Here is a 24,411-nt window from a genome sequence, read left to right as displayed (position 1 = left end):
CAAGACTTGAGTTCTTTGTCTTCAAGATAAAGATTGCTAGGCTCTCCCTATCTAAGTGCTTATTTCCAAGTTGGGATTTCCAATGGATTCTTGGACCTTTCTGTATAAATTGCATAGAGCTTACAGCTCTATGATTCTTGATGTGCTGAAAGATGAAAGATGAAAGATGAAAAAAAGATCTGAAAGATGAAAAAGCATTAACTGCATTTCCTCAAAAAAGGAAACTCGTGATTTCACCTATCCTTATATGAGACTACAGCGACTGAAACCAAAAAATCACTTTGCACTGTAATAACTCCTGAATATTTCGTTTCCGGGGGTATTTGATGTTTTATTTACTTACATTTTTTAACATTTATTTATTTATTTATTTCCTTTTTGTTGCCCTTGTTGTTTTTATTGTTGTTGTATTTATTATTGCTGTTGATGTCATTGTTGTTGGATAGGACAGAGAGAAATGGAGAGAGGAGGGGAAAACAGAGAGGGGGAAAGAAAGATAGACACCTGAAGACCTGCTTCACCGCCTGTGAAGCGACTCCCCTGCAGGTGGGGAGCCGGGGGCTCAAGCCAGGATCTGTACTCCCATTCTTGCACTTCGCGCCATGTGCACTTAACCCACTGCGCTACCACCTGACTCCCTACATTTTTTTTTATTGAAGTAGTACTACATTATTATGGAACTGTCAGGTTGGCATCGCCAGGGTTTTAAACTCAACTCTCTTAGAAGAGTTCTCTGTTTAGATCAAGCCTCATCATATAATCTCCATTTGGAATGATCACCTGATACTCCCAAGCATTGAATTCAAAGATGCTAAATCGTATGGGTTTTGGGTCTGCTTTATAAAACTGAAGAGATGGCCATGGAGAGTGGGAGTTGTGGCCCTCAGTTCTACCCTGCTGTTTGCTTGCCTGCAATGTTTCTGTCCTGTTTATCTCTGTCCTGTATCCCCAGACACCCCCCGCCTGGTCATCCTAGACCCAGAAGCATAGTACAATGCAATGCCCAGGAATTCTTATAAATACATGAAGGGAAAAGAACTTTTTTAAAAAAAATCATAAGTACAAGTTATAGGAGATCTAAATGCAAATTAAAACGAAAATGAGAGTTCTTCAATTATTCCATTTTAAGACTACCACTCCACTTACAATGTGGATTTATATCTGGAGTGTGTGTGTGTGTGTGTGTGTGTGTGTGTGTGTGTGTGTGTGTGTGTGTGTAATGATGTGTTTGTCTTGTGCCTTTCTCCAAGAAGTCCAAGTGCTCTCATATACAAATTTAAACCATGAAATACCAGTGCATCAGGAAACAGGAGAAGGAGAGAGCAGCACTTAAAAGCAGAGCCAGAAAGAGAAGCAGATTTGAATCTCTCTCCGCCACTTAGTAGCCATATGATCTGGGGCAAAACACTCCTATTTCCATGTCTGAGGGCATAACCACCAAGGCTAAACGCAAAAATGAAGTAAAGGATATTTGTGATACAGTTGGTACTTAATCAATGACACGGCGTACTGTGGCTCTATACAGGGCGAGGCACACTGGGACACAGAAGATGCACTAATTGAGACTTACTCAGGCTTTGCACCAGGTTAGGATAACCATCTGAAGAACACAACCTAGGGTTCATCAATATTTTATATGCAGGATATGAAACAAGTGTTAAGACTTAGTTTTTTTCTTCCTGAACAGATTCTTCTCCAAGGCCCTACATTATCATCTCCCAAAACGTCCCTTCTATTCTCTCCCTCCCTCCCTCTCTCTCTCTCCCTCCCTCCCTCCCCCCTCTCTCTTTCTCTCTCTCCCTCTCTCTCTCCCTCTCTCTTTCTCTCCCTCTCTTTCTCTCGCTCACTCTCTCCCTCTCTCTCTTTCTCTCCCTCTCTTTCTCTCTCTCCCTCTCTCTTTCTCTCCCTCTCTCTCTCTCTCCCTCTCTCGCTTCCTCTCTCTCTTTCTCCCTCTCTCTCTCCTTCTCTCCCTCTCTTTCTCTCCCTCACTTTCTCTCCCTCTTTCTCTCTCTCCCTCTCTCTCACTTTCTCTCTCTCCCTCTCCTTCTCTCTCTCCCTCTTTCCCTCTCTTTCTCTCCCTCTCTCTTTCTCTCTCTCCCTCTCTTCCTCTTTCCCTCTCTTTCTCTCCCTCTCTCTTTCTCTCTCTCTCCCTCTCTCTCTCTCCCTCTCTCTCTTTCTGTCTCTCTCCCTCTCTCTCTCTCTCCCTCTCTCTCTCTTTCTCTCTCTCTCACCATGTAACTGTCCAGTTGTTTAAGCTTCTTAGGGAGACTGTCATAGAGCTCTGTCCTTCCCAACCATCAAGCCTTTAAAGGAGCTGAATGGCTTTGCCTTTTCATCCTCCTCCCCAAACTTGATCTCCAGCTCTCTAAAAAGAGAAAGGTGAAAGGCTTCTCCCTCAGACGGTTCAGCAATTGACACATTGCTTTGAGAGGTTTTGTGTCCTGGCACCTAATCCTTGTCTCAGTTACAAACCCCTGTATGGAAATTCGAGTCCTGCACATGAGTTCTTCATTCACTCCAGAGCCAAAATAATTCTAGGATTACCATTCAGAAAACTGGGAGGACAGACTTCTGTGTAGTTACCGGTTACTGTCAGCAGTATGGGGGGTTTGGGGGGGGGGACTGTCTTTGGTGACAAGGTTAGGGGTAGATGTTGTGGTTAAATCCCATTAGCAAAAACATTACAGACATTAAGTGAATGTGAATGGAAAAATTTCTCCCTCCTCCTCCTCCTCTTCTTCTTCCTCTTCCTCCTCCTCTCTGTTCCTCCCAAAGGCAGGGAACTTAAGCACAGTGGGATTCCTTTCCCAGGAGAAGCCTGTGCTGGCAGAATCAGAGTGCCTCATGCCAAGTCACTCCCCAGCCAGACAAAGCACACTCACACCATGGAAGAGGGACACATACCCATTCTCCAGGAGTCCACCAGCACACCAGATCCATAGACTGTCTCTCGCTTCACTCTTGGTTGACCTTTCTGGTTCGGAAAGTATTCCGTGTGTGTGTGTGTGTGTGTGTGTGTGTGTGTGTGTGTGTGTGAACGCAAACATAAACTATGTGGTCAGCCTGTTCTGGAATTTAAAGGTTCTATTAATCTGATGTCTTAATTGTTATTGAGAAGAAGAAACAGGGATGCCTTTGTCTCCAGGAAGACCATAGGTTTCAAGAGAGTGCCTCACAGGGTTGGAGCCTGCATCTCAAATTGCTGCACCTTACACAGAGGAACTTAGTAGATTTCTCATCTCCTTGTGATAGGTATCTGCGATGACATACCCTTCTAACAGCCCACATTGCCATTTCAGGAACTATCCAGTCCGCACTCTGCTTCTCCCTTCACCACACTAGACTCTACGCATCATCAGGGAAGATGACACACCCTTTAACTCTGTATGCTGCCTCATGGAAGCTCTAGTTATCGGCCAACTGGATGGCTATCTTTCTTCCTTTCCTTAATCCTGCCTCACCACCAGAGCTGTTTCTGGACTCTGTGCCTACTTAACTCCCTGGTTCCTGGCAGTCAGAATTTTTTTAAATAAAGGCTGAGAGTCAGAGAGGGAGAGGGGAAGAGAGAAACACAGAGCAGGGCCATCACTCTTTTATTATTATTTATTTTTAAAAGGAGACATTAACAAAACCATAGGATAAGAGGGGTACAACTCCACACAGTTTCCACCACCGTCACCAGATCTCCATATCCCATATCCCATTCCCCTTCCTTTGCTGTCCTTTGTCTCCATAAACTAGGGCCATCACTCTTGGTGCTTCCCTGTTGCAGGGCTGGAGCCAGCCGGTTGGTTTGTTGCTGCTTTCCCTTAGGCGAGACAACACCTGGCCCCTAAGGACAAGCTTTCTAGTGAATGGACTCACTAGTTCTCTGAGGGGCTTGTGATTTCCAAGATGAATTCTACCATGTGAAGAACATTGCCCCTTCATGTTTGTGAATTTCTGTGGTTTCATAAAATAAAAGCAGATTTCTCCCTCAGAAAAAATTTATATATATATATATATATATATATATATATATATATATCTTACAGTTAATCCAATAGGCAACTAGTTGCTGGTAAGTTCCTAAGCCCTGAGATCTGAAATTATTATTATGAAGCAAAATACAGTAGTGACAAAGATCTGTTTCATTCAGCCAGTATTAAATGAACATTTATTTTGTGCCAGTCCCTGAGAAATTTTCTTCCAGTAATTTGAGAGGAAATGCATAGCAGATAGACAAATAAATAAAAGAAACAAATGGAAAACATGGGACCTAGACAAATGGAGGACTTACTGAACAGGGGAAGAGAAAGAAGGAGTGGTGCAAAGCATAAGGACCAGCGTAAGGATCCTGGTTCTAGCCCCCAGCTCCCCACCTGCAGGGGGGTCACTTCACAAGCAGTGAAGCAAGTCTGCAGGTCAGGTGTCTGTCTGTCTCTCCCCCTCTCTGTCTTTCCTTCCTCTCTCCATTTCTCTCTGCCCTATCCAATAAAAAAATGGAAAAAAAATGGCCGCCAGGAGCAGTGGGTTCATAGTGCAGGCATTGAGCCCCAGTAATAACCCTAGAGGAGAGAGAGAGAGAGAGAGAGGGAGAGAGAGGGGGAGGGAAAGAGAGAGGGAGAGGGAGAGAGAGAGAGAATACTACTGTAACAGGTTTGGAAGAAAAAGAGATTAAATAGATGAAACAGTGGTGGGGTTGACAGAAACAGAAAGAGACGGGAAGGAGAGAAGTTCACAGGTTAAGATGGAGGCCCAGCAGGTACAAATTTAACCCATGCTCTGAGCTCCCGCCTAGAGCCTGGTCAACCCATGAAAGAGATCTCCCTACAGCAGAAGGGTGAAAACAAGCCTCACTGGACAGGCCTCTGAACTTCTGCCCTCATGGAGGAGAGATGCTGAGTCCGGGGGCAGAATTAACATTGCCAAACTTTGTTGGGCGTTGGCAGGAGAAGTGGTATTTGGAAGTAATGGAGATAGGGTGGAAGGCAAAACAAATGAACAAATAGATCAATAAGCAAAGAGCCAGACAGTGGTGCACCCAGTAGAGCAAGAAAATCAAGTTCAAGCCCCCAGTCCCCACCTGCAGGGAGGAAGCATCAGGAGCAGTGAAGCAGTGCTGTAGTTCTCTTCCCCCACCTCTCTCTCTCTCTCTCTTTCTCTCTGTCTCTCCCCTCCCCTCAATTTCACTCAGTCTCTATAAAAAAAAATTAAATAATAATCCAGATGTTTAGCCTTTTCCTCTTCAGGTTCCTCCCCACCCTGCCCCATCCCCATCCACCCCAGTCACAGAACTTATTTACGGAGTCAATTAACAAAAGATAACCTCCCAGTGTGCGCCCATCAATAAATCAATGGCGTTAATACTATCTCGGAATGCACCGCCCCCATTGACTTTCATATTGTTTACATTAGACACTTGAGTGAGCCAGAGCCCTTGAGCCAGCTTGTTTCAGTGGCATTAATGGATTCTGGAGGAACCACTAAGACAGAGAAGTTGCTTTTCGTTCCTGTTTCTGGGAGGTTCTGTGATGACTCTGCCTCAAGCCATTCTCCACCCTCCCTCTCCCCCCTCCCCGCCCCTGGATGGCCAGCCAGGCTGATGGAGCCTTGGGAAGGCAGGAATGGACCAGTCACTTAAGGCAACATCTCCTTTTTTGAATAATCTATTTCCACCCACCCCAGCGCTACCCCCTACACCATCAACAGCCCTCCACAATCTAGGGAATCAAATTAATCTTCAATTATGTGAAGGAATTTCAAGCACGAAGCACAGCTCAAGTTACCAAGTCATTTGCTGCTGTGAAAAGATTCATAGGGCAAAGCACAGGCCAAAATCCAGGGACTCTACCAGATGACTTTTTTTTTTACCCCCAATATACAATGGGAATCTATCCAACTGGCCATAAACTTCACATGGGGAACTCTCAGAACTTTTGAAGGCCAGCTATCGGATTCACGCACAAGGGGGAACCTCTAGTTATGTCCCTCAGATGAAAATGAGCTGAAAATTGAATGCCTCTTGGTTTCAATACTTTCTGAGAGCAGTAGCAGTATTTAAAAGAACAAGCTTTGTGTTAGGAGTGGAATCCCCACTTCTTCCAGGTGAAGTTATTATTTTTTTTAAAGGACTAGGTGTACCCGGATTATAAAGAAAGGCAGAGGGGAAGGGGAAAAAAAAAAGTTCCACCCATCCTGAAACTTCAGCAGGTTCAGATTTCAAGCTGGCTGCAGACCTGGGCAAAGTTCACTGCTCCCTTTTCATGACATGCTACATACTTTTCAAGTCTCCACTTGCTTCTTAGAGAGGAAAAAAAAAATGTGGCCTCTGAGTTCAGGTTGCTGAGGACAAGCTGAGCCAGTTTAAGCACACATTCCTCTTCAAAGAAGATAGGCCGAGTTGTTGTTGTTTTCCCCCCTGTAAATACCAGAAAATCCTGACCCTCCTCCCTCACTCCAAACACTTGCTTCTGCCCTGGCTTTGGTGGGAAATCAACTCTTTTCATTCCTCCCTTCAGAAGCCTGAATGAGATACACAGCTTTCTCCCAGGCACTTGGCTTCATTTTTCTCTGGGAAAATATGAGCATGGGAGATGCACAAGGCTATCAGATAATCTAAGGATTTCTGTATTATTAATTAAGGTGTGTTTTTTTTCCCCTTTCATTTTGACCTTCTGATATCTGTGTCTACTTAAGAATGTTTCTGCAAGGGTAGAAGAATTAAGACAGGACTTTGGAAGAAAAAACAGACAGCTAATGGGTTGTCACTTGGAGACCTTTCTGTGACCCTGGGCAGAAAACCTCTAAGGGACATGTGTGATCTTGGATTCTCCATTAGCAAAGACAAATGGTATACCTTCAATGTGTTTTTGCAGCACAATTCTGTCTTCTCCTCCAAAAGGTTGTTTTGGTTTTGCTTTCATGAATAAGGCACTGGCACAGGGATCTGGAACAAAATCTTGATATCTTTCCAAATATACAGATCTCTCTCTCTCTTTCTCTTTTGTCACCAAATTATGCTGGGACTCAGTGACTACACAAATCCTCCACCATCTTGTTTTTAAAGTTTTTAAAATTATTTTTATTTATTTCTCAGATAGAGACTGCCAGAAATCGAGAGGGGAGGGGTGACAGAGAGGGAGAGTGACAGAGAGACACCTGCAGCCCTGCTTCACCACTTGTGAAGCTTCCCCCAAGCAGGTGGGAAACAGGGGCTCAAACCTGGGACCCTGCACGCTATAACATGTGCACTCAACCAGGTACACTACCACCCAGCCCCCAAATCCACCACTCTCTGAGACCAAATTTTCCCCTCTTAGATAGAAGGTGAGAGACAGAGAGAAAAGGAGAGATACCACAGCACTGATCCAAAGCCTGTGAAGCTTCCCGCCCCCAGGCATCATTCCACCCAATGACTATGTCGGGCTGGGGACTTAAACCCTACGCTGCCATCCAGTCCCTGATGAAGCAATATTTTAAAAAAGAACTTGGGCCAGTTACCTATCTAACTCAAGTACTTGTCATATTACATATTGAGACACTTCACATAAGAAGCGTCATTGAGGGAGTCGGGTGGTAGCGCACGTGGCGCACAGCGCAGGGACCAGCAGAAGGATCCCAGTTCGAGCCCCCGGCTCCCCACCTGCAGGGCAGTCGCTTCACAGGCGGTGAAGCAGATCTGCAGGTGTCTCTATTTCTCTCCCCCTTCTACCTTCCCCTCCGCTCTCAATTTCTCTCTCTCCTATCCAACAATGACGAAATCAATAACAACAACAATAATAACGACAACAATGAAACAACAAGGGCAACAAAATGGGAATAAATAAAAAAATATTTAAAAAAAAAAAGAAGCATCGTCGATTCTCTTTTGAGGGGAAGATACTAGACACCCCAGTCTCAGAAAGTCACTGAGAAGGTAATCGTCATCAGTCATAACCATGAATAAGTCTCAGACACTGCTCATGTACAACTTTAGAGTCTCCTTGCTGGAAGCCATCTTCGAGGCAGATGAAAGATGGGAAAAATGAGTTCAAATCCTTCCACCCTTGAAAGCATCATATGAGATGAGATTGAAAGGCTTGCATTAGGGCAGAAGTAGATAGCATAATGGTTCTGCAAAGAGACTCTCATGCCTGAGGCTCCAAGGCCCCAGGTTCACTCCTCTGCACCATCACTAGCCATGAACTCCCATGTGGAACCTGGGCGGCAAGATGATAAGATGATAAGACACATGCCCTACCTGGGGAGTCATCTCTGGAACTGTGAAATCTATATTGATTTAAAAAAAAATATGATGGGATGAATAGACAGAGGAGTAGATAGATGGAAAAATATGAAGTAGTGGGGCCAGGCGGTGGTGCACCTGGTTAAGCACTCACATTACAGTGCTCAGGGACACAGGTTCAAGTCCCTGATCCCCACCTGCAGGGGAAAAAAAACTTCATGAATGATGAAGCAGGTATCTCTCTGTCTCTTTCCCTCTCTCCATCTTCCCCTCCCCCTAAGCTTCTCTCTATCTAACAAATAAAATAATAAAGTAATTAACTGATTAATTTAAAAAGAGAAATATATAATAGACAAGAAATCAGTGTTTCTTGTGGGGTCTAGTGGGGAGGTTCATGGATGCCCACTCACATAATCATGTTTGTAACTTGTCATAGTTAGACTATTTTTTTTGATCCAGAATAACATGAAAGACAGAAAGAAAGAAAGAAAGAAAGAAAGAAAGAAAGAAAGAAAGAAAGAGAGGGAGGGAGGGAGGGAGGGAGGGAGGAAGGAAGGAAGGAAGGAAGAGAATGAAAGGTATGCCTAGTACCAAGCAAACCGCTTGAAATGAAGTACCAAGTTATGCCAACTTCTCTCACCCAGAAATCCTTTCAGTGCTAACTTAACACTGTCCTTTAATATGTCCCATTGGACAGCCTCCCCTAGGACTTTCTAGAGAGACCCCATGGGCAAAGCCACTGGACATCCTCACAAGAATGCATGTCTGAGAGACTAACTTCATGGCAAGAAGCCTGTTTTAGTTTCTGTACTGTTTTAAACTCGGGACCTGCAGTAAATGGTGGAGAAGAAGCTTCAAGCAGAAGATGCTAGTGTGACACTCACTTGTGGAAAACAGTGTGAATTCCATATGTGAGTTCACACACAGGCGCCTGGTGGCATCTTGGGGAAAACAAACAAATAAATAAAGTGTGTCTGACAGCCTGAATCCCTGGCTTCCCAAACCACCCCAGTGGGCTCACTCATGTATACCTCAAGCTCCGGTTCACTACCATTTGCCAAACAAAACCCTCTCCCCGGTTGCACATTTCAGAGGGTGGGTGTGCATGATAAAGATAAATAAATAATGTGGGGAAAAAAAGTCCATGAAATATGCAGCCTAATCTCTGGATTAAGTGTTTCTTTAAGGGCCTCTGTAGTGTGTAATCTGCAGGCAGCCTCTGTTGCTTTCAAACCATGCCAATGTCAGTAGCAATAACAAATCGTGCTTCAACTATTTGGGGGTCAATTAGCTGGAAAAATCAGCTTTCTGAATGGGATCGAGAAGCCAGTGAAGTAAGCAGGAAGGAATCCTGAGGAAAGTCAGGATGGCTAGCAGACATTTGGGGGGTATCAAGCTCACAGCTTTGCTCCTGGAAGATCCTCCAAAAGCCAACACTCTAAGTCGCCATGTGGTATTTACTTAAAGAAAGTTCTACAAGAAGTTTGGCCTTGCAGCTCATAGTGTGGAGAGGGCACACACAGGCAGACACAAGCTACGCTGCTGGGATGGAAAGAATTATTAGCAGAGGGCCGGGGGAGTGGGGTGGCACACCTGGTTGAGTGCATAAGGACCCGGGTTTGAGCCCCGGGTCCCCACCTGTAGGGGCAAAGCTTCGGGAGTGGTGAAGCAGGGCTGCAGGTGTCTCTCTGTCTCTTTTCCTCACTATCTTTCCCATCCCTCTAGATTGCTTTCTTTCTTTCTTTCTTTCTTTCTTTCTTTCTTTCTTTCTTTCTCTCTTTCTCTTTCTCTCTTTCTTTCTTTCTATTTCTTTATTGGGCGATTAATGGTTTTCAGTTGGCAGCAAAATACGATAGTTTATACATGCATAGCATAACGTTTCTCAATTTTCCTCATAACAATTCGACCCCCGCCAAGTCCTCCTCTGCCATCATGTTCTAGGACCTGAACTGTGCCAACCACCCCAGAGTCTTTTACTTTGGTGCGGTACACCAACTCCAGTCCAAGTTCTGCTTCATGTTTTTCCCTTCTGATCCCCTCTAGATTTCTCTCTGTCTCTATCCAATAAATAAAAAAATATTTTGGGGAGTCGGGCCATTATCATCGCCATCGTACTGCCATCAACATCACTATCACCACAGTCACGGCAATCGCCATGACTACCCTCACCACGGTCACGGCTACCAACCATCACCACTGTCATCCCCACCATCATCATCACCATCACAGTCACCATGGCGATCGTCATGACTACCCTCACCATGGTCACGGCTACCATTAGCGCCACCATCATCAACACCACCGACCCAGTGGCCCATCCTGCTTCTCGCTACAACCTACTCAGCTCCCTTGGCTACTTCCACTGAGTATCTTTGTGTGACAGACACTGACTGTACCAGGTACAGGATGGTCTCTGCCCTCAAGGCACCTGCCCATAGTGTAGGTGGAAAAGAGACATTTAAGTGCAATGTGGTAAGAACTACAAATGAGATAATCTAGTCTCCCCCAGGGGCCAGGGGAAAGCGTCCCTAAGGAGACCTCAGGGTACGGATGAGAACAAGTGTCCCTACAAAACTTAATGTTTTTGCCACATCTTTATAAACATGGTAACCTCTGCCTTCAGGAGTCATCCCCAGCCCCTTCACACAGGCTGCCCCAGCCTCCAGTTTGTTAAAGGCTTCTGGCCCACGTGCCCTCCTAAAATGGCTCCAGTAATTAATTAGAGAGTTTTGAGCTCTGTGTAACTTGCGTCACACTGGGCCACAGACCAAACCCTCAGTGGGGGAAGCCAAGACAGCTCAGAGCTGCTGGCTTGTTCCATGAACCCAAATTTCCAGTCAGTGTTGCCTTGACTAAGACATGGAACAGCAACATGCCATGTGTCAGTTAAGCCCTTGGCCTATGTGTCAGAAAGAGGAAAGGTAAAAGAGAGAGAGATGATGATGATGATGATGATGATGATGATGATGATGATGATGATGATGATTATGCTGACTGGCAAAGCTCAAAGCCTCTGATTGTGATGCCCAGATATAGATCTGTAATAAACTATTACCCATACAATCTGGGGGGGAGGTGTGAAGAAACGACTGCTTTGCGCATCAGAGGGAGGGAACCCACTCTTCTGGGTCCGCAGAGGAAGACAGAAGCATTCAAGGAGATGAAGCACCAACTCCATGGCTCCACTTACTTATCATCTCCAACGCCCCCCCCAACCACCACAAACAGATAACACAGTTTTTCAAGAAAAAACCATGTGTTTTCTGGACCATTCTCCCCACCCCACCCTCACCCCCTTATGATGCACCAAGTTGCAGTATTAACCTTGACTTAGAATAGCTGTGCAGGGCATGTCATTGTCAACTTAGCATAACTCTCCTACCACCCTCCCAAACCCCCCCAACCCCTCACACACACACACACACACACCACACACCACACACCACACACCACACACCACACACCACACACCACTCCCTCGGCCTGGGTATCTCCTTGGCAATTGTGCATTGGGCTTGCGACTCAATGATTGAGTCCACTTGTCTCTTCTAGGACACTAGAAGATCTAACTAAGTCAGAACACCCCCACATGGAGCCCGTGTAACTATTTATTACCGAACTCACCAGGAGAGACAAGCTGAGTTATCATTTAGCCGAGAGAAGCTAAGAGGCATTTATGGGCATGAAGGACCGTGGAGCATTCTCCAACTCAGACAGGCTTGAAAGAAACACATTACACAGTCCGGCCAGACCCCCCTCACCGCCGCAGAGACTGGACTCAAATGAATGGACCAGGCTTGAGAAGCAGTTCTCCAAGATTATAAATATAATTACTTGTGACAAATTCCTCCCCCCCCCATCTTCTGAAACCCCCAGTTCTCTATGACAAATTCAATGCAAGATGACAGTCACAGCAAGTGTTCAGGGCTGTCTCTTAATTAAGAAAAAAGGAAAGAAAAGAAGAGAAAAGAAAAAGAAAGGAAACTAATTTTACTGAAGTTAGAACACAATGAATGAGAAAATGTGAGTGTATACCCAGGACATATCTCACAACCTTAACCTCTTGGCTAGCGTACTAGTGGAGCCAGGTTGCTGGTGAAAAAACTGAAATAAATAGAATAAACTGAACTAAAATAAAATAAAATACGGCCATTGTTATCTGAGCAGAAGCTCTGTCAAGACTTGGTTTCCTGCTCAGTTTCTCAGAAACAGCTTTTCCTTCTCTTATCATTTGCAGAGTGAAAAACAAAAAAATTTTTTTTCTTGGGCTGTGATTGTCTGTTTAAATTAAGGACATGCAATTAAGACGAGTCAAATATACACAGGCTCCAATGATGGGTAAAATTAAGGTCACCAGTTGCCCTGCTAATCCAACTGCATGGCTTAATCTGGGTTTTAGCCATTACACTTGAGCAAAATGGTACCATCGTGCTAGGGTTTGGGGTTAATGTCAACTGGTTGGGTAACTAGAGATAAATCCTGCAAGCTCGCTTCAACGTGCAAGAGCTTACCACCAGCATTTGGGGGGAAATAAAAATGAGAATTGGACTCCATCCCCCAGGACTGCTTCAAAGTCTGCTAGTCTGGCTAGGCCCTTCCGTTTAGCACAGCCCTTCCTGTCCCCCATCTCCCTTCTCCCCTCGGGAGATTCTTGCCTTTGCCATTTGTCTGTGTCTTGCTCAGTCCCAAAAGGAAATTCCTGTGTCCTAATTCTCTTAAAACGCAAGTCTCTCTTTCCAAGCATGTCAGGGTCAGACGCGCATTGCCTGCTATTGTTTTACCTTGTGAAGGACTGGCTGCAGGTAGCTTCCAGATAGGAGGAGAAAGAACACTGTGCCTGCAGAGGGGGAGGGAATAAAGTTGACATTTACAACCAGGAGAGAGGTACGGAATTGCAAAGGTCATCAATGAGTAAACAGATATTAATGGTTAGCTGGATAACTGGTACATAAACAGGTCACATTAATAATTAACAGCAGGGAAAACTTAGCACTTTCAGCCAAGCTCAGGAAAGGAGGCACCAAGGAACCTCAGCATCACACTCTGGGGGGGGGGGAGAAGAGGGTGAGAATAAAGCACTGGTTGCTAGAGAGGGGGAAATTACTGCTCTATTTTTATATTTTTCATATTCTCTCTCTGTCTCTTTCACACACACACACAGAGAGAAAGAGAGAGAAAGGGAGGGAGTTTTAAAATCCACCTGGTAGAAAGTGAGAGAGGTCACGAAACAAAAAAAGCCATCTGGGAAACCATCTGTTGAAAAAGTAAAACTTAGCCTAACATGGATATTCCCTTGTTTTCCTTCAAAGGTACTGTGTACCGTGTCTCCCAACACTGGCCACTAACTATAGGGTATGTCCAGAAGCTTCTTAATATTGTGATTAAGCCACTGTGCTATCTTAACATTTTTGAACAGAGAAGGCTACATTTGGCATATGCTGAAAGGCACCCCCCATCCCATTATTGTTTAAAAAACTTATTTTAGGGGCTGGGTGATGCTATACCTGGTAAAGGACATGTATTACAATGTGCAAGGACCCAGGTTCAAGTCCCCAGAACCCCACTTGCAGTGAAAGAGGAGGATACTTCATGAGGACTGAAGCAGGTCTGCAGGTGTCAATCTCTCTCCCTCTCTCCCTTCTCCTTTCCTTTCAATTCTGTTATCTCTATCCAGAAAATATAAACAAATAACTGTAAAAAAATAAAGACTTTATTTATTTTCCCTTTTGTTGTCTTTAACATTGTTGTGGTTATTGATGTCGTTGTTGTTGGATCAGACAGAGAGAAATGGAGAGAGGAGGAAAAGACAGAGAGGTGGAGAGAAAGATAGACACCTGCAGACCTGCTTCACCACCTGTGAAGCGACTCCCCTGCAGGTGGGGAGCCAGGGGCTCAAACTGGATCCTTACACTGGTCCTTGCTCTTTGTGCCACGTGCACTTAACCCGCTGTGCTACCGCCCGACTCCCAGACTTTATGTTTTTAGAGCAGCTTGGGATCACAGTAAAACTGAAAAGACGGTGTGGAGGGGCCAGGTGATGGCACACCTGGTTAAGTGCACACACTACAGTACACAAGGACTCAGGTTCAAGCCCCTGGTCTCCACCTGCAGGGAGAAAGCTTCACGAGTGGTGAAGAAGGGCTGTAGGTGTCTCTCTGTCTCTTTCCTTCTCTGTCTACCTCTTCCCTCTCAATTTCTCTGTCTCTATATAATAATAAACAAAAAATATTTTAAGAGAGAGAACAATGTGGACACATCCACATAGCACCTGACCCTATACACAGTCTGTGGCCTTATTACAATCCCCTTCCCACAAACACACACCACATTTAATGAAACAAGTGTGCAGTTCAAGCTCGTAATACTGAAGTCCCACACTGTGCTGTGTTTTCTTTAAAGGAACTAGGTTTCATAGATTCCTAAATGTTTAAATCTTACCGACTCAGAGAAGCCCTTCTCAGGCCAAATAATATACACTTATGATAGCCATGTCAACCTCCTACAAATCCCTAGTTGAAATACAAAATGAATGGGAGGGTAGGTGGCACAGCGGGTTAAGTGCACATAGTGAGAAGCACAAGGACCAGCTCAAAGATCCCAGTTCAAGCCCCCCGGCTCCCCGCCTACAGGGGAGTCACTTCACAGGCGGTGAAGCAGGTCTGCAGGTGTCTTTCTCTCCTCCTCTCTGTCTTTCCGTCCTATCTCAATTTCTCTCTGACCTATCCAACGATAATGACAGCAATAATAACAACAATAAAACAATGATAAACAACAAGGGCAACAAAAGGTAAAATAAATAAATAAACAAACAAACAAACAAATAGCCTCCAGGAGCAGCGGATTCATAGTGCAGGTACCAAACACCAATGATAACCCTGGAGGCAACAACAACAAAAAAAAAATGGATAAATACAAAAACCAGAGAAGTGGCTCCCATGAGTAGTGTACTGCTTTGCCATGTGCACAACCCAGGTTCAAGTCCAGACCCCACTGCATTGAAGAGATGTTGAGAATCATGGTCACTTCCATTCTTTCTCTGCCTTACTGCCTATTCTCTGCTTTAATAAAAAACAAACAAACAAAAAAAAAAACAGCAGTAACACACACACACACACACACACACACACACACACACACACACACACACACACACACGAAACTCCCTAAAATGTGTCCAAGAGAAAGCTTAAGTGTATTTCTAAAATTCATTACACTAGCTATCTCCTCTAAATACATATTTCCCTACAGTAATGTGTGTGTTGTTTTTTTTTTTCTCTTGAAAGAAAACTAATAAAATGAGACAACAGAGGAGAGAACGGAGCTATCTGGTAGATCCGATGTTTTCTTCTCAGCAGTGTGTGAATAAAAGGCAGACGAGACCCATCGACACAGGTGCCCTAATGGCTTACAGCTCGGTGAGTAGCGCCACTTTCTAACAGAATGCCAAGAAATCCTTTTTAAAAAAAAAAAAAAAAATGTGTAGTTGGACTCTCAAGCCCACAGGAGATATTGTGATGTACCCAACCTGAAAATCAAATTATTTAAGGTTGGTTATACTAATAACAGCCTCTAACCAACTGCTAAGGTGGACTATAAAACCAGACTCGCCAGAGGCAGCCGAGGAGAGGAGATGAATGTGAGAGGAAGCGGAGACAGACTTAGGGGCTTGCTGGTCAGTGGTATGCGTGGTGGCCACCCCCATCAGCTACTGAGAGCACACGGGAGCCTGTTTCTGAGTGTTGGTCTGCGGGCCTCTCGTTGGCTCCTTCTCTACGACTGTTCATCCACCCCACCCCACCCCCGCCTGGACTGTTGGTGGAGTACACCATGCTTCTCTTCTCTCTCCACAGAAACTCTTCTTTGCAAAGCCCTCGCTTTTGACATGGGCAGCTCTTCATTGTTCCTAAAACATACAACAGGCTGGGCCCTGGGTGGTGGTGCACCTGGTTGAGCACACATGTTACAGTGCACAAGGACCCAGGTTTGAGCCCCTGGTCCCCACCTGCAGGGGGAAAGCTTTGCGAGTGGTGAAGCAGGGCTGCAGGTGTCTCTCTCCCTCTCTGTCTCCTCCTTCCTCTCGACTTCTGGCTGTCTCTATCTAATAAATAAGTAAAGATAACAAAAAATAGAATAAAATACAATGGTCTATGCTCGAGTGTCTTCCCCCTTTAGAAAGCCTTACTTGCTCCTCTCCAGGTAAGCAAACACACCTCTCCTCTGTGCTACGTCAAGCAGCCTTGCACACCTGGGCCTTAGCCCCTATGGTGAGCTACAGTCCTTGGGTGTATGCCTCTCCCTCCCTGAAGCATGACGGAGACCTCATTTCCCACTCTCTTCCTGTTTGAGCCCCTCGACTCCTTTTTTTCCTCCAGGGTTATTGCTGGGGCTCAGTGCCTGCAACATGAATGAATCCACTGCTCCTGGAGGCCATTCCCCCACCCCTTTTTTTGTTGTTATTGTCCTTGTTGTTGTTGTTGCTGGATAGGACAGAGAGAAATGGAGAGAGGAGGAAAAGACAAAGATGGGGAGGGAAAGACAGACACCTGCAGACCTGCTTCACCACCTGTGAAGCAACCCCCCTGCAGGTGGGGAGCTGGGGGGTCCAACTGGGATCCTTACGCCGGTCCTTGCGCTTTGCACCACATGCACTTAACCCTCTGTGCTACCTACCACCCGACCCCTGAAGCGACTTCCTTATTAACTGCAACCCTGTGAAGCAGAGGGCATTGTTATTTTTTTTGCATGGAGGTCATCTGAGTCTCAGTGAACTGGGTGTCACTCTAACCACACAGAGTTACTCGCAGGGTTTGAACTCAGAGCACAACATTGTGTCTCCAAAATGTGGCATTATGGTTCCAGAACCAACAATCTCCTGTATGTCTAATGTCTCAGAACCTGTGACTCCCAGGTAGAGCAAAGCTCAGCTTGCAGTGAGTCCAGTCCCAGATCACAGCTGCGGATAGGGCTTACTTATTTGGCCAAGTCCACAGAAACATCAGGGGGAAAAAATTAATTTTAAAAGTTGGTATATTTCATATTTACCAGTCACGGGACATTTATGTATGACTTTCATTAAAGGTAACAGTAATATTTTATGCTCTAAAAAAATTTTTTTAATATCCTGTTTGAATTACTAGATGCCTTTATAGAAGTCATGTATTTTCTGCTGAAATAGAACTAAATCCCACATCAGCTAACAAAGAATTTCTTGTCCTCACAAAGTACCAGGAGCCTCTCTTTGAAAACAGGCTAACTAGTGACTCAAACCCTAACAGAGAAAGTGTTAGGAGGCAGAAAAAAAGGCCTCCTCCATGATAATTTAACTCATAATTAAATACTAGAGAAAACATTTGCTCCTTTGAAAAAGCCAGAGATGACCCCAACACCACCCCCCCCAAAAAAAAAACATAAAATAAAATCAACCCACTTTGAAAAAGGCCAGTCATCTTTTAAAAGCTCTCCCAAATTCCAAATGGCTCTGTGATTAGTGATTCTTAATGCACGAGGTCTTTGTTGAAGAGTAAATCTTTAAGTAATTCAAAACAAGGACTCTCCAGTAAATAGTTGAAATTAAAGGGTGGGGGGTGAAGTTGGTGGGGGTAGAGTCATCTGGCTTCCATTAGGATGATAGAATGGTTCACTTGAAACCTTTTACAAGATGCTTTGTTACTGGGAGGTGTCAGCGTGTCTCACTCCATCACTGGCCATTTGACACAACATAAAAGGCTTCAAAAGCCATGTTATGCCTCTTAATCAAAAACTAATTGTAATAGATATTGAGGAGTGTGAACACACAGTGACCGCCAGGTTGGAGCTGTGGTATGGGAGCACAGCGAACATTAAACACAACCCCGGAGTTGATAGGGCTTATCTGCATTGCAAAGCTAAGTGCTAAGTACCAGGCCCAGTATCTCCTGCCTATTGCTTGGGGCCACTTGGAGAGTTAATTGCCCCATAAGGAAGGCTTCATCTTCTTCTTAATGAAATTTATAGCATTGTCAGAGGACTTGGTAGATAACCATTGCAGTTTGGGAGGCTTTACAGAAAACAGAGACACAAACAGGGAGGGCCAGAGAGGCAGTGGTGGAAAGAATAGACTCGGAGCCCTACTGCCTCTGTGGCCTTCCTGGTGTGGCCCTGGGATTCTTTCTGCATGGGCCAGGCAAGGCTTTTGCAGCACATTAACTCTTTGAGGCCTGTAATGGAATATTCATGGAGTGCACTCTCATGGAAAGTTAATAATTAGTGTCATTGGGCCCAAGGTAGGCATTCGAGGTCTTGGGTTCATTCCCAGGCACCAAGTTATATATATAAAAAAAAAAAAAGATGAATACCAATGGTGATTTGGGGATTGAATCCCATAGGATTCAAAACAAGGAGAAAACATGGTGAAATGTGATAAAGTCTGGAACTTGGTTGGTGGTGTCATGATTAATTGTCATAGGCTGATTTCTTAGCATCATGTTTATGGAAGAGGTTAACTTCAGGACAAGCTAAGGGAAGAACACACAGAATCCTTTCCTTATTCTCTAGTGCGAAGATTATTTCAGCATGGAAGGAGTTTAGACTTGACAGATAGTTCAGTTAAGTAGAGCACAGGATTTGCAGGCCTGAGGTCCCATATTCACATTCAATCCTCAGCACCAGAACTAAGCAGAGCATTGCTCTGGTCCCTCTCTCTCTCTCTCTCTCTCTCTCTCTCTCTCTCTCTCTCTCTCGTGTGCGTGCGTGTGCACTCTCTCTTTTTTTTTCCTTTTCTGATTTTTTTTAATTGGGGAATTAATGTTTTACATTCAACAGTAAGTATAATAGTTTGTACATGCATAACATTCCCCAGTTTCCCATATAACAATACAACCCCCACTAGGTCCTCTGAATCCTTCTTGGACCTGTATTCTCCCCACCCACGCACCCCAGAGTCTTTTACTTTGGTGCGATACGCCAATTCCATTACAGGTTCTACTTGTGTTTTCTTTTCTGATCTTGTTTTTCAACTTCGGCCTGAGAGTGAGATCATCCCATATTCATCCTTCTGTTTCTGACTTATTTCACTCAACATGATTTTTTCAAGGTCCATCCAAGATCGGCTGAAAATGGAGTCACCATTTTTTACAGCTGAGTAGTATTCCATTCCATTGTGTATATATACCACAACTTGCTCAGCCACTCATCTGTTGTTGGACACCTGGGTTGCTTCCAGGTTTTGCTTCCAGGTTTTGGCTATTACAAATTGTGCTGCCAAGAACATATGTGTACACAGATCTTTTTGGATGGATATGTTGGGTTCCTTAGGATATATCCCCAGGAGAGGAATTGCAGGATCATAGGGTAGGTTCATTTCTAGCCTTCTGAGAGTTCTCCAGACTGTTCTCCACAGAGGTTGGACCAATTGACATTTCCACCAGCAGTGTAGGAGGATTCCTTTGACCCCACACCCTCTCCAGCATTTGCTGCTGTTACCTTTTCTGATGTATGCCATTCTCACAGGAGTGAAGTGGTATCTCGTTGATGTCTTTATTTTGTGTGTGTGTGTGTGTGTGTGTGTGTGTGTCTGTCTGTCTGTCTGTCTGTCTGTCTCTCATAAAAATGAGCAAACCTTAACAAATATAAGGAGTTTTAAAGTGATTACAGGTGCCAGGTGGTGGCACCCCTGGTTAAGTGCACACATTACAGTGCACAAGGACCAAGGTTCAAGCCCCTGGTCCCCACCTGCAGGGGGAAAGCTTCACAAGTGGTGAAGCAAGGGCTGGAGGTGTCTCTCTGCCTCTCACTCTCTCCTTATTTCTCTCTGTCTCTATCCAATAATAAGTAAGTCAAGCTTAAGAAATATTTGTTTAAAATAATAAGGTAATTACAGCTCCAGATTATCAGGACACAAAAACATACCCATAATACACTGTACCCTTATTACATTCATCCACTTGCAATTTTTTTTAATATTTATTTACTTATTCCCTTTTGTTGCCCTTGTTGTTTTATTGTTGTGGTTGTTATTGTTGTTAGTGATGTCGTCGTCGTTGGATAGGACAGAGAGAAATGGAAAGAGGAGGGGAAGACAGAGAGAGGAGACAGAAAGATAGACACCTGCAGACTTGCTTCACCACTTGTGAAGCGACTCCCCTGCAGGTGGGGAGCCAGGGGCTCAAACCAGGATCCTTAGATGGGTCCTTGCGCTTTGCATCACCTGTGCTTAACCCACTGTGCTACCGCCCAACTCCCAAAATTCTTTTTTTCCTAATGCTTGTCCACTCCTTCCTCTCAGTCTTCTTCCATCCCTCCTTTGCTCTCCACAACTTTATGGGCAGTCCTACGAGATTTTGTGGAAGCCCTGCTTTGATAGCTAAGACATTTTTACATTAGCACCATACAAAAGTGACAGATTCTTGCACTGTGCTGTAGTCTCTCAAAGAAAAGGGGCTATGTTTTTTGTTTTTTTTTTTAACAATCTTTGTACACTCAGTGCCAGCCATTTGAGCACAGATTCATGGGACTGAGGAAACTGTTAGGAAAAAACAAAAACACCATGATCCCACTAGAGATTTACATAAATTAAAAAATGGGTCTGTCTGTTTTAGAAATGTCTACAATCATAATAGTCAAAATGCAACGAAGAGTGATTTGCTTTCTCACATTAGAATGGTTCAAGTTATGCTTCTCAGCACAGTTCAGTGACAATGCTTCCTTCCATGTTGTTTTCTGTCAAGCCCTTGAGGTACTGATTTTGACTTTTGATGCAAAGATGGCTCAACGTTTTCACACTCATGTTTCAGTCTGCCTACCTTACGGACAATGTAAATGGACAGCAACTTCCTTGGGGGAACAGACATCACTTCAGCCCTTCCCAACAGAGCAAAATTTAGTCAAGTGATTACACCTACCTGCAAGGGTATCTGGGGTATGAATGTAGTCCACCCAAATGACCTCTGACCATCTAAAAGAGACAGGAGACGTTCTGTTACTGAGGATATTTGACTCTTAGGGATGCTAACTTACAAGACACATTAGTACTGTATGACAATTATTGAAAGAGAAGCTGCAAACCATAAAAGGTACTCTTTTCAGGTACAGAAGTCTGATTTGCATTTCCCTGATTAATGATTATGCAGAAGAGTTTCTTGCCTGAGGCTCCAATGTCCTGTGTTCAGTTATCACTATAAATCCATAAGCCAGAGCTGAGCAGTGCACTGGTAAAAATAACAAGAACAGGAGCTGGATGGTGGCACCTGGTTCAGCACACATGTCACAATGTACAAGGACCCAGGTTCGAGCCCCAGGTCCCCACCTGAATGGGGGAAAGCTTTGAGTGTGGTGAAGCAGTGTAGCTGGTGTCTCTCTGTCTCTCTCCGTCACTATCAACCCCTTCCTTCTTGATTTCTGGCTGTCTCTATCAAATAAATAAATAGTAATAATAACAATAACAACATCAGTAATAATCATCAGTTAATTTGTATTTCCCCTAAAGGTGAATGATGTTGATCCTCTCTGTTGTGTGTGCGTTTGTTGATCTTACGTCTATCTTCTTTCGAGAAAACTCAAATCCTTTGTCTCTTTTAATTGGGTTGTCTTTTCATTGTACATATGTAAGAATATTTTGTGTATTCTGGATGCAAGACTCTTACAAAAGATTTGCAATTTTTTTTCATCCAGTTCTGTTGGTTGTATTGTCACTCTCCTAATGCCAGTTTTTAAAGTAAATTTTAAATAAGGCCCAGTTTACCTATTTGTGTGTGTGTATCCAAATTTTAATCCAGTGACTTAAGTTTTATGTCCTATAGCAGAAACCATACTGTCTTATCTATTATATATCAGTTCTTAAGTTTCAAAGTGCAAAATATGAGTTATCCAAATTTGTTCTTCTTTAAGATTATTTGTCTATTGTAGGTTTTTTGCATTTCCATTTAAATTTAGGATCATCTTGCCAGTTAATGGAAGGAAAGGAAGTTGCAATTTTGAGTGGATGTGCATTGAACCTGCATGTCATGTCGGCAAGGACTGTGGTTTGAACAATATTGTGTCCCAGTAAATGATCATGAACAATCCTTCCAACTATCAATGCTTAGTTCGTCTTTGATTTTTTTCAGTGATGTTAGGTACTTTTTAGTGTACAGGTCTTGCACATCATTAAAAAAAATAATCCTAAATACTTTATTCATCTTTATATTGTTGAAAAACAAAATCATCTGAAATTTATGTTGGCATTATTATTTTTTTTTTTTGCCAGTGTGTGGAAACACAATTGATTTTGTATCCTGTAACTTTGCTCAATTCACCTATTGACTAACAGTTTTAATGGATCCTTTGGGATTTTTTGTAAACAGGATCAATCATCATCAAATAGAAATAATTAGATGTATTCCCAAGTCAGAATATCTTTTATTTCCCATTCCTTCCAAATTACCCTGGCTCTAATCTCTAGCAAAGTGTAGACTAGAAACGACAAGAGAAGAAATTCTTGTCTTCTTCCTAATGTCAGGGGGAAGCCAGTCAATCCTTTACCAGTTAAGGAGATCATCAGTTCAAAGTAGTTCCCTCCTTCACTCAGGGTTGTGCTTTGCTTTGTTATTGTTGTTGTTTGGTTATTTACTGTTTTGTTTTTTGGCTTTTTTCTTTTCTTTTTTTTTTTTTTTTTTTTTGCCTCCAAGGTTATCACTGGTGCTCGGTGACTTAACTACGAATCCACTGCTCCTACAGGCCATTTTTCCCATTTTGTGGCTCTGGTTATTATTGTTGCTATTAATATTGTTGTTGTTATTGGCTATGACAGAGAGAAATTGAGAGAGGAGGAGAAGACAGAGAGGGGGAAAGAAAGATAGACACCTGCAGACCACTTGTGAAGCAACCCCCCTTCCATGCAGGGGGATCCGGAGGCTTGAACTGGGATCCTTATACTGGTCCTTGTGCTTCGCGCCATGTGTGCTTAACCCACTGTGCTACAACCTAGCCCCCTGGTTTTTGCTTTTATTTTTGTGTCATGAGTTGATGTTGGAGACTCTGCATCCACTGAGATACTTAGGTGATTTTTCTGTTCTCTGTTCCACTAAGCTGGTGTCTCCTATAGGTCGATCATCTTGCACTCCCAGGGTAAGAAGCATTTAACCAAGGTGAGTGCTTTTTCACATATGTTGCTAAAATGAGTTTATTGGCTTTTTGTTTTTCCTTTAAAATAGTTGCAGTTGTATTCATAAGGGATGATCTTTATCTTAGTTCTTTTTTCTTTTCTTTTTCTCTATTTTCTTTTTGAACCAGAACACTGCTCAGTTGTGGCTTATGGTGGTACCATGGATTGAACCTGGGATCTCAAGCCTCGGACATTTCGCATAACCATAACCGCTAAGCTATCTCCAGGTCTCAGAGTTCTTTTCTTGTGAGGTCACTGATGCTATTTGATAAATGTGAAAGTCATCAGCCCTTAAATATGCAAATGGATTTTCTCTTTATCTTTCTTCTGTTACTTTCAGCATGTATATTTGGTGAGCTGGCTACTGCTCCATGGCTCGCTCAGCCTCTGTTTATTTTTATTGAAAATATCCTTTCCATTTCTCAGATGGAGTGATGTCAGTTAAAACTATCTTAAAATGCAACTGCCGTTCCTCCGTTATTTCAAGTCTGAGGGTGATTCTTCTTTTAGCAAAATACACTACATTTTTGTACCTTTAACTCCAGAATTACTACTTAGTTCTTCTTTTGTGTAACCTTTTTTTTTTTTTTTTTTTGCTTATAATGTGTACTGGCTGAAACATTTTCTCGTGCTCTGCATTATTAAGAAGTACTTCCCTTTGGTCTTTGTCTAGTAAGTTCCACTTCTGGCTTCCTTCCGGAACAGTTTCTCTTCATTGCCTTTCCCTGCGTGTGGAGGTCATGCGTGCCTATGTTTGTAAAAACAGGACAGTTTTTTTTTAAATTTTTTTATTTAAGAAAGGATTAATTAACAAATACAGTTTTTTTTTAAAGTGTGATACGGTTACTCTAAAAATATGACGCAGTGCGTAGTTAAATTTCTTGTTGATATTGCTTCTCATTTGTTTAGGGATGTTATATACTATCCAATAAGGTTTGTGGTCTTTGTCATATATAGAAACTGATGTCTCTGCTTAGATACTTAACAGTCACGGCATGGTTGACAGAGATGTCCTTAAATGATTTGAATCAGCAAATCTCCCCCATTTTTTTTTTCTCAAAGACCTCTGAAGGGGGCCTGTCCTTCT

At 43.5% G+C, this 24,411-nt stretch overlaps 1 long non-coding RNA gene across 1 annotated transcript in view; it reads right to left on the bottom strand.

The window, feature by feature from the left end:
• The window catches only part of LOC132534859 (uncharacterized), a 538,114-nt gene that overhangs the window by 363,839 nt on the left and 149,864 nt on the right, over nucleotides 1–24,411 (bottom strand). The window contains exons 14-15 of the long non-coding RNA XR_009546598.1: nucleotides 21,085–21,137; nucleotides 12,988–13,043 (exon numbers count right to left, since the gene is read on the bottom strand). This is a non-coding gene — a long non-coding RNA (uncharacterized LOC132534859). The remainder of the gene's footprint in view (nucleotides 1–12,987; nucleotides 13,044–21,084; nucleotides 21,138–24,411) is intronic.

The sequence above is a fragment of the Erinaceus europaeus genome, chromosome 20 (assembly GCF_950295315.1).
Source record: "Erinaceus europaeus chromosome 20, mEriEur2.1, whole genome shotgun sequence".
Taxonomy (NCBI): domain Eukaryota; kingdom Metazoa; phylum Chordata; class Mammalia; order Eulipotyphla; family Erinaceidae; genus Erinaceus; species Erinaceus europaeus.
This window is presented reverse-complemented; position numbering and strand designations above follow the sequence as displayed.